This window comes from Cebidichthys violaceus, unplaced genomic scaffold (genome assembly GCF_023349555.1).
Source record: "Cebidichthys violaceus isolate CVI_PGR_0920_01 unplaced genomic scaffold, fCebVio1.0.p SCAF_27, whole genome shotgun sequence".
NCBI lineage: Eukaryota > Metazoa > Chordata > Actinopteri > Perciformes > Stichaeidae > Cebidichthys > Cebidichthys violaceus.
This window is the reverse complement of record NW_027176450.1, coordinates 1,511,204-1,522,941: the sequence shown is the minus strand read 5'-3', so window position 1 is coordinate 1,522,941 and position 11,738 is coordinate 1,511,204.

The following is an 11,738-nucleotide window of genomic DNA, read 5'->3' as shown; positions in this document are numbered from 1 at the left end:
CTTATCTGGCACTCAACCCTCCCTCCCTCCCTCCCTCCCGTCGCTCTTCCTCTCCTTCATTCCACTATTCCACTTTACCTTTTATTGATGCCCCGGTTTAGCTCCCAGCGTTCCCCTCCAATGAAAAATCCTGTTTTTTTTAGCTGTTGGTATTAATGCTAGAAATTGTCTGATTCCTGCAGGTGTGAAAGACATCTGTGACATGTGAGTGAGTGCGTTTATATGGGACTGAGAGAGTCTCTGCTTTTGAGGGCAGGACCAACCCCCCCATCCTCAACAACAAGCAGTTATATTGGCGTATTACCAGAGAGGGGTCGACAGTCTACACAGCACAAGAGGATGAGAAGGGAAGGCATCATCATTTAATCTGATATGGGCGCTGGGGGGGGGGGGGGTAGTAAAAAGAGATAGAGTATCTCATAGCCACTGATTAAAACAAGCACACATAATCACCTTCAAACACGTGGGACGCAATTACATATTTTTTACATTGAAAGATCCCCCCCGAGGAACCATTAAGTGCTACTTTTCCTCTTTTTGAAAGGCGTGACATTTCGAAGAAATGCTAAGCAACTGGGGGGTAATCCACCAAACTTGAGCCTAACCTTTACTAAATTATGGCTTGTTGCTACGCATCATGTGACACCTCTGTAATTAAAAAAAATCCTCACTGTAAGAGGTTATACATTAGTATAGACTCTGAAATCCACTATGATTAATGGCAGCGAAAACAGTGTTGTTTCAAGTAAGACGTGCACCTCAGCCAAGACAGTGATGAAGTGAAAGAACGCCCTCTGAAGCCACCAATCATATTTTTGAAATCTTTCCTCTCCAGTACTTTGACAGAGCTAAGATGTACACACCATCTGGCTGGAAGCCTATTTTATACCGTCTCTTTAAAGCAGTTTTTTATTCTCTGTCATGCAGGAAAAATTCCATAATAACCTTTCAGTATATTATTATTCACATTGCCTGAGAGAAAACTAGACTTCTGCACTCCCTCTTGCTTCTGTCATCAGGCTCAGAAAATCCAGCCCGTGATGGCAGACTTGGACCAATCACAGCTCATTTCAGAGAGAGGGGGCGTTCCTATTGGCTGTTAAACAAACGCAGATGCAGCTCCCTTCAGATGGTGAAAGTCTGATTCAACTGTGGGAAAATCCTGCCGGAAAAGTTGTTATTCCAACGTTGACAACAACTGCCTTCACTGCAAAGCAACCCAAGAAAAGAAAGACGGACTTATCAAAAAGACACTTGGAGAATAAACGTGTCAATATCGTCGAAGTGTTTTAGAGATGGAGAGAAAAAGTTTCTAATAGTTTAGACTTCTGCTAACTGTATAGCCAGAGACTCACTGCTGTAGCTAATTCAGGTTTATGTCCATATAGAGTCCTGAATCACAGTGTGTCCTCTCAAAGGGCTTTACAGGCCCACAAGTTTGGAAAGAAAACAGGACTGTAATTTTCTTGCTGGTATACTGTATATCCACATCAGGATCACAATCATCATTGGGATGATGTTTGAAATGAATGACTAGTACTTGTACATGTTACTGTATGAAGAACGATGTATGAAATGAATGACTAGTACTTGTACAGGTTATTGTATGAAGAACGATGTATGAAATGAACGACTAGTACTCGTACATGTTACTGTATGAAGTGTGTACATATGCCTGAGTTCATCTGGTGGGAGGGGCTTATGACAGGGAGGGGAGAGAGGAGAGCTGCAGGATGAGGGCTGTATTTTCAAATTCTGCAGTTTTTGATTGCCTTTTTCCAGAAAACTGCCTACCCCAGCTATATAGTTCTATATAAGTACTGCAGCAAACTACAATTGCTTTATTTCTACAATCTTACTAATACACATGGAAAGATCAATATCTAAGGGCGCTTATATTCATTTACTTTATATACAAGCAGAGTTTTTCTGTAAATAAATGTGTTTTTATGTTTCTCGAGGCAGTCCGTATCAACACGCATCACCCCTCCAAGCATCATCACAATGAGTCCTGAGGGTGCACCAGCTGTGGCCTTTCAAAGTTGGAAATTTGACCTTTACATTTTTGTCCCCAACCACGGCGATTTAGGCTGGATGATAGGCGTTCTGTTTATTTTTCTAGGAGTGTTGCAAGCTTTAGTGGAGAAAAAAAAGAAAGAAATTGAAACTGCAGTCATTATTGTGTTTTTCCTCGTTAAGGCGCCATTATGGAGCTATATATCAGATTGCCTCGAATGCACCGTGCCCCAACTCAAACAACAATAAGCCCCTCATTTATTTCTGATCTGTCAAGTATTTCATGCATTTGAATGATTTTGATAATGTTGATTTTCGCAAATGTCAGAAATGGGTGAATTGGCTAAAATAAAAAACAGCAGAAAAGCCTTATCTGATTGGCATTTGCAGATCTAATTATCTTGGTGTTATTTTGAATCTAAATTAACATCTGTCTTTTATCTCACTGTTAAAAAATGAAAAAGGCAGAGAGGGAAGCTTGTTGTACACTAATGCGGTGTGCGTCGCCTTGATTTTAGTGAACTAGTGAAGTTTTTCACTGATTTTGGATGTGAATACTGGTGGTGATGACGGGATGCTCTATAGTTATGAACAATTGTCTGTTACTGTACATCTCCACAGTTTGCCTTGCAAGAGGAACAAGTAGGTCAAAGCGCCTCGGGACCCTTTCAGCATTTTGACAGACTTCCAGATCTCCTGGAAGTCGGTCTCCAGAGGGGCGACAGCAATATTTAGGGCAAAGCCCTATGATGTAGTCTCCTTCCTGCAGCTAGTACATCATAAAATGGGGAATATGAAAAATATGAAAGAGAAAAAAAACAGAGAGTGAGAGAAATTTTGTTTGTAAACATAATAAAAGTAGGGGATCCATGATTCAGGCAGTCAGGTGTAATATTACTGGTGAGATGATTGCTTTCAATGTGCCTAGTTTGCCTCGTAGGTTATTTTAAGTACAGCAGAGTTATTGCATTTCCAAAGCAAGTCCCGTATGGGAAAGCATCATCAACCTCGTCACTGCCACTGTGCCATGCAGCTTGCATGAACTGTAGCAATGGTGGTAAAAAAGGGGGCTAAGATAGAGAACAAGGCAAAGGAAGTTGCAAAAAAAGGGCTCAGACAAGTTGAATGGACTGGGTATTTAGTCTCTGGGTGTCTCAATGGGCAGCCTACAATGTATGTTAATTCATCCTTCACAAAGAGCCTTGAACCAAGGCTTTCCCAAACCAGCAAACAAATCACTTCCCTAGCTCAATTGGTATTCTGCGGCTGATTCTGCAGTCTTTGTGTTGTGAAATGAACAGCGTGGAATAACAAACAGATTCAAGTTGTAGGTGCGGTTCACTTACTCAGGGGTGACTTTGACTGAAACTACTCTTCAGGCACAACACACACACACACACACACACACACACACACACAGAATCGTGTTTCTTTCCTTGTTGAGGCATTGGCAGTTAGTCTTCTATCACATGTAGCCCACTGCTGCTTTAAACCCTTTTGCTTTTTGTAAACATGATGACGTATTATTTTGGGCAGAGTGTAGGTGGAGGACGAAAAATTCTGGGAACATGTTGTTGGCTGTTTTTTTTAGAGTAGTAATAGTAATAGTAACAAATTTTGTGAGTATTACTTAAGAAAATTAACATTAACCAACGGGACCAGATTAGCCCTACGCCACTGGCAGACTAACTTACTTCGACGGCAGGGATGTGCGGTCAGGGGAGGCAGAGCCTCACCTGTCATCATGAAAAGTAAAAAACAAATAATGATAAAATAAAATAAAAAATATATTTCTCTACTGATCTGTGCTATAAATGTAATTTATGTATGATTCCAATCATTTCAAGCATTTTTTATAATCAAAATCGCTGAATTCGCGCATGTCCTGTTCAAACAGAGAGGAGACACGTGAGGTGAGGCAGCGACGAGCCTCACCTCACCTCAGATTGTGAATCCCTCACTAACTGGGTTGAGCGCGTGTCTTTTGCTTTATCATTGTTTGTCACCACTGTAATATTTGTAGACACTTTTATTATATGTCCTTTCTTTCCATAGAATAGGTAATGTGTTTCACGTATGCGTAGAACATATTTAGTCTTGTATGAAGGTAGATTTGTGTCTTTATTACGCAAACAAAAAAATATGTTTTGAAAGCAAATTTCTCGCACTGCAATCAAAAATCAAGTTTGTAAGTGAAAATATATAAACTGAGAATAAATTATTTGTTAGTTTTGCTTATGAAACTATAATTTTTGGTTGCAAAACAAAAACCTTTGCTTTCAAAACGAAAAGCTACGGTTTCAAAACGAAAAGCTACGGTTTCAAAACCAAAACCAAAACGTAAAGCTACGAGTTGAGTTTGGATGTAGTGGGCGGGGCATACGCTGCTGAATGAGCCAGGAGTTTCTATTGGTGGGTTTGACTTGGATCCCGGCATCTACTTCCACTGTAGAGGTTACTGTGATGAGCGGCATGGAGGTAAGTTGACATTATATTGCTCTGTTTTGTCACAGTTATTTTAAATGTGGTAGCACTTCACTTTGTTTTCATGTTGTTAGTGTCGTAGAGTCTCTTTTTTAAAAGAACGACATGAGGTGTTGTTGACATGAAGCTTCACTTTCTGCGTGCATGTAACGTAAGTCGAACCCACCAATAGAAACTCCTGGCTCATTCAGCAGCGTATGCCCCGCCCACTACGTCCAAACTCAACTCGTAGCTTTACGTTTTGGTTTTGGAACCGTAGCTTTTGGTTTTGAAACCGTAGCTTTTGGTTTTGAAACTGTAGCTTTTCGTTTTGAAAGCAAAGGTTTTTGTTTTGCAACCAAAAATTATAGTTTCATAAGCAAAACTAACAAATAATTTATTCTCAGTTTATATATTTTTACTTACAAACTTGATTTTTGATTGCAGTGCGAGAAATTTGCTTTCAAAACATATTTTTTTTGTTTGCGTAATAAAGACACAAATCTACCTTCATAGTCTTGCTGATCTGACAGAAACCGCAGTGAAAAAGCACAGAGGGGAGGCAAACACTACCTCTGCCTCAAAGAAGGGGGCGTGTGAGAGCCCACGGGTCGGGTTTATCGCGTCAAGCTGCACAGAGCAGATCGACCCAGACAGGAAGTGAGACACCGAAAAGAGATAGAGCATCTGGTCATTTTTCAAAATAAAACACTATGTGCAGCCGGATCGTGGCGCACACGCTCCCGGTGGAATTATGTAGTTTACCTATGTGTGTGTGAAGAATGCTGATATGAAATGCCTCACCAGCCACGAACCTCATCGCACGCCACTGTTCGACGGGAGGAGAGCAGACAGGAGCTACGGAAAAGACGGCTGGCTAGTTTGCTAGCTAGTTTGTCCATCTCCAAAGCTGGCTAGTTAGCTGGTCTCCGGAGCTCCCGCCTGCTCCCTCCCAGCGAAGTAGTCTCCTAGCGGCGAGGAATGAGTCACAGCGACCCTAGAACCGGTACTGCTGCTGGCCATTAGCTTGCTGTTGGGCTGTAACAATTGTAATGTTAGCTTACTAGCCAGCAGCTAAATGAGTAAAATTTGACACCGTAATGTGGTTGTGAAACTATATTGCATGGGTTTTATTCTATAGCTACGGCTTCCACCATATTTAAAAAGTCAACTCATGTCTTGGACCACTTTGTTTTCATAGCTTTACACCTGCAAGCTCATAGTGACAGCTGATGCGTCGGAGATGATTGCATCTGAATGAGCAAAGAGACTAATATTTGTTTCGACAGAATCACTCCTAGTAGGAGCCTTAATTTATACAGCCCTTTTTGATATTAGGCTACCTAGAGCCAACTCATACGTTATGTCTTGAGGCTACACCTCTGTGTTCCTTATGTTCCACATTTAAACAAGCAGGATGTTAAGTGGCTCTTTGTCTGAAGCCATTTCTTGGCACTCTAGATGATTCTCTGTAGGGGAAATAGTGCTTTACTTTAAAGTAGAGCTATAAAAAGTTAAGTTCTATACTTTTATTGTTTGAGCAAGGTTATTTTATATCATTGTATGAATTATTGATAAACCAAATGGCCTTACTTCATTATTCAATAACAAATGGTGTAAGACAACTGTCTTGTTCATGTTGATGTGTTATGGTTTTACGGTCCTGTAAGAGCCTTCACCGGGGACAATGAATATTTAATTGACGTAAAAAACACCAACTGAATTTTGAATTCATGGGGTTGCTGTTTTGCCTTTTTCCTACGACTTGTATTTGTATTTTTTAATTGCATAGCATTTATTTTTTTTAAACTACAAGCAAACAAACACAGGACATTCACCCATGAAGCCGCTGTTCCTGTCCTATGTAAAACCAAAAGTAAACATTGAGTTTACGCTTGTTACGTAGCATTGTTATGCTTGTTACATAATGTGACATAAGGAAGTCAGCTCGGGGGTTGTTATTTATTAATGCTAGTTATGTTTTTTTATATTACGTTTGTTACGTTATTATTTTATCACAAACCACAATCTTAGTCTAAACATAACCAAGTAGTTTTGTTGCCCAAACTTATCCAATAGTTTCACAACGTTAACCACGTTGCATTGTGCGTTTCTGCCTGCCTGATCCGAAGTTGACCTGAAATGTATTATTGAAACGTACTTTTGTTTCAGAAACATGGACGTCCAGAGTATCCCGTAACGTAATGCCAACATTTTTGCTGGCTTTCTGGGTTGGCAAAGTGTTGCTTTAGCTAAGTGTTAATGTCAGCATGCTCACATGCTCAAAAATGCTAACTTTCTGATGTTTAGCAGGTAAAAGGTTATGGTCACCATCTCTCAGTTCAGCATATTAGTATGTTAACATCCTCCAGGTACCATCTCTGTACTAAATGGTATGGTAATCCTCCAGTGACTGTTGAGATATGCCATGCTGGACCACCGACTGTTGGAGCGACTGACATGCCATTAGTAAGGCTGAAATTCTTCACCTGTTGGGTTCTGTTTATTATTGCGGTTTGAGATTTGTATCCAATTTAAAACCATTCACTCATCATGAACTCTATGTATGTTTGATGTAGTAACTTTTTTTACTGTAAGATTCACCATTTATATTCATGATTATTATGGTTCATGCATTCAAATCACTACTGCCTAGGCTCTCTGTAATTTGTATGTGTTCTATATAATTAAAATAGCATAATATCAATTGAACCTTTATTTGAAATTATCTCCTTTTCATTTTTCTACAATATAAGCTATTTTTTATAGATCTTAACAATTCATTCACAAATATACTCTCATAAACTAAACACTGAAGATTACAATACTAAACAAATGTATGTTTCCTGTATATGGATGCATTTTTTATTTGGCCTTTTTCTGATAAACAAGGTTTATTCAACATTTTCCATTATCTCATATACTTTACATTGTAGTAGAATTAAAAAATATCTTGTGTAAATTATACACTAAAACATATTTAAGAATGAATGCAAAGTGGACAAGGTTTAAATGTAAAGAATATTTATTAGAAGTGTTACTGCTTTGCGCGGCGGTCATAAATAGTTGATGTTCTGCAGCCTCCTTCAGTGTTGCTTCGGTATCTTCCCCTTAACATCCCAGTTGTTAGTCACACCTTAACAGAACGATTATATCAACCTATCAACTGTGATTATTTGCCGTTTTAGCAAAATGCAGATGTGCTGTAAAATCAACAGAAGCAGCATATCTTTATGCCTGGAAAATGATGATGGGTGATGGATGTTTGGGTACTAAAGCTGCTACTGTTATTGCAGTGTAACTTTAAATTGGATTATACTGTCCTGAAAGAGAAGTGACCCAGCAAACTACATACTGGTTCTCCCTTTTAATAATTTATCTAGATAAAGCAAAACACTGCAGTGTTCACACACTGATACTACTTTCTGTCAGTTAGTGTGCATTTGCAAATGTAATATAAATTCACGGTAAACCCACATTTCCTCTCCTTTTCTGTGGACACAAGAACTTTGTGTGGATTTAACTTTTACACACTCATTAATAAAACATATCTAAATGGTTCTTGCTTCTTGCTGGAATCAGGAAATATAATCTCATACATGAGCAAACAAAGCCTCCAAGCAAACAGAACTTAATGCTGTGTCCATAGCGGGATTACTGTGGGTGCCATTTAAATCAAGAGATTGGGCCAAGGAGAGATATTAAACAGTTTCATTTCCCACAATTACACACAACTTCATGGCTCAGAGAATGACATTTTCCAAGTGAACCAGACATTAAAAACAGTCAGCATGTAGTTTGATTCAGCTTTCTGTAAAATTGGTCAACAACAGATGTTTTGTACAAAGTTAATAAAATTCCACTTAGATTCATAGTCAAAGAGTTGTCAAGGGACAATTTGTCATCTTTTATGTGGACGTCCAATCAGTGTTGATAGTAAATGTAGTCAATTTGAAGCAAGAAATTACTCTGCGCGTGCTATATTGACCGACCGGCAGTGCCTACATGTAGCAGGATGCACTGTGCGCGAAGCTTCTGACAACTGCCTGTAGTTCTTCCTTGCATTCAACTACGTCACTGTCACGTCAAATGACAGCGCTTGGATGCAGCTGTGAACTCAGCTTTCTGGGTCAATATAGCACGCAATGAGGAATTTATATGCTTCAATCGATTACATTTCCCATCAATACTGATTGGACATCCACATAAAAGGTGGCACAATTGCACAGCTAATAGTGCTGAAGAAGACCCTGCATTGGATTATAATTTTTAAAATGAAGATTAAGCACCTTAAATACAGAATGGATACATGTTACTGTGTCTTCAGGAAATATTTTAGGATATTTTAGATTCACTCATAACTCAGTCTTTTGTAAGTGAAAATTAAAGCAGTTCTGCTTAGTACTTGTTGTGGAAGTCCCAAATATCCAGGGAAACTAAACATCGTCTTCATGCCGGGCTCATAACATAGTTCGGAGGAGCTCCATGTATTTTATCGAGGTGTATTCACTGTGTTTAGCAAGCTACATGTCGGCTGGTTTACTAAAACTGTATGAACCCCAAATAAACAGATTTTGCTGTGATTTAACTGCAATAAACGGACAAAAAGGGATGCCGAAAACTACGTAATGATGCTGATTTGTCATATAGACGTAAATACGCCAGCATCTTTTTCATTGTTTGTACCATATGGTTTACACACATTTATACAGTTTGGTCCGGTCTCTACTAATATGAGGTATTGTAGAGCTCTGGGTGCCCACCTACAGCTACAGTATTTGTTTCCTGATTCAACAACGGCAGGACGTCAGTGATGACAGGAGGAGCATCTCAATGCTGATAGGCTATCGCACCACAGCCCGAGTTGAAAAATTTCAACTCACGCCTTATGCGCCGCGCCAAACGCGCCATTCGTGCCACGCCATTGCAAATTTGTGTCACTCCAGTCTCATCGCGTTTGTGCATAGAATTTGTATGTAATCTACTCACGCGAATAATTCGCCTTAAGGCTACATCCACACTTATACGTTTTTGTTTTAAAAACAAAAACGATCTCCGTCCACACAGCGTTTCAGCATCGTTCAGCATACGTCCAGAATAAAACGCCTGAAAACGAATATCACGTGACTATTCACGTACACTGGACATGCGGGTGCCGGTGTAAACAGGAAGTAGATTGGTGGCTTAGTTAAAAAAAATACGACAGAGTAATATAGTAGTCTTTAATAATGAAAGGTCGTGCTTGATACTTAAGATCTTCCTCTAAAATCTCAAACAGATCTCAATCTCTCTCACATCAAATCTACTTTAAAATGAACACTTACACATAAAAGTTTAATAGATTAGGAGTCCATAAATGTGGTCAACACATGTCTCTCACTTGTTTCCTCCGTTTTATGTCCGTCCTCCTCAAAGCTGCAAACCGTGAAACTTAAACGTTTGCTCTGTAGGGCTGATAACGCTGCTGGACATGCAGCTCTATAATCGCTCCAATAACAGCTGTTTTCTCCGCAATAATGCAGACTTTAACTAAACAACAAGGTCAGCAACACCTGTAATCAGTTGTCCTTGTTAAATTAACCTGGAAGACGATTGGAAATCAAGGCTGTTGTTGTTTGTGATCTTCACGTGATAGGGGTGTGACGAATCAGGGAAGGACACGTCGTGATTGCTAAGAACCAATCAAGTAGTGAACACGGGTGTCTACGTCATCGTTTCCAAACTTGTGCGTTTACTTCTACCTGGCCCTCTCCGTTTTTTGTATAACTGACTAATTGGTCCAGTATTGAGCGAGAGTGCTGCAGACGGCATCTGCTCAAGGCTACAACGTAATCCTATCGGGGCAAGCTGGCACCATCATTTACATCCACTAGAAGTGCTTGTTTTTGCCACTCAGATTGTTATTATAAGTGTCTGTGGAAAGAGTCTCGCTCAGGGGGAAGTCTCGTTCTAAAATCTCACAAGACGTGTTGCCGGAAGACAACGAAGCCGTAGTTCAGTGTTGTCTAGAAGATTTTTAAATGTCACGGCTGAATATTAAGATGATTTCGACACCGTGGATGAGGTCTTTGAATTCAAACAGCCGCCTGTATTTATGTGAGCCATGATTATACGGATGAAGAGCCACTACAAATTGAAGAGCAGGTGACGAGAGAGAGAGAAAGAGAGAGGGGCAGCAGCAGAGGACCGCTGCTGCAAGGCCGCGAAGCTCTGGAGACTGGTGGTGTTCCTGTGGGTGCTGTGACCCGAGGACCACTAAGGAAGAAAGAGTGGGACCTGCTGATTTCACAACAAGACTTGAGCTCCTTTACAGTGATTTGGACACAATAACAAACTGAACAGACAAACCAAAAGGTGGAGACAAACGTTTTTTTTCCTGTTGTGTCTTTTCCATAATTTCAGACATTATGTACAGTGATAATCTGATCAGTGGCAAAAACAAACACTTCTAGTGAATGTAAAATTGCAGCAATTTCTAAAATTGTTGTCCCCATTAGTCACTTAGACACAAAAACAAAATAGGCACTAGGTTGAGAAATAATAAAACGGCATTAATTGCATTTAAAATGTTATATCTGCCAGATGTTGCTCTATAAAAGCAAAACAGCAGGACGGGTGGTGACAGGAACAGTAGGCGTAAGTGGCGTGAGTTGTCTTCCTCTCATCTGTTTACAATATTTGGCTAAGAATCACAATTCATCTGACAGCAGGGGTTCAAAACTGCTTGCACGGCATCTTTAAAAAGCCAGTGCACCAGCCGGCCGTCATCCTTTATTACCAGACAACAAAAACACACAGACACACGGAAACGTCTCGCTGTGGCCATTGCGCTTCTTAACTTGTGTTTGTTTGCTTGTTAAGCTATGCACATGCCCAAAATGAAGAAGCACCACATTAAATCAAGCCCTCCGCTTTTATTTCCACGTCCTCCCACAACATAAGGAGACAAACAACCTTGTGTTTATTAATGGGAGCCTGAGCGAGAGGACCCTTATCTCGGGAGGAGGCTGGGGAAATAATGACAGTAATTAACTGAGCGTTACTCCTCAGTGAGACCTCCTGAGAACTCCCACAGCCATTCCAGCCCTCGCCGTGCCATCTCCTCCTCTGCGTAAATTGATGTCGTCGTCTAGTCTGACATGCCCGCTCACAAACAACAGCGTCTGTTTTCAAAGACAAACACTAAACGCAGCCCTCGATCGGTGCCGGAACAGATCATCAATATTTTTCTTTCACGCCGTTCTAATTCACTTCACTAT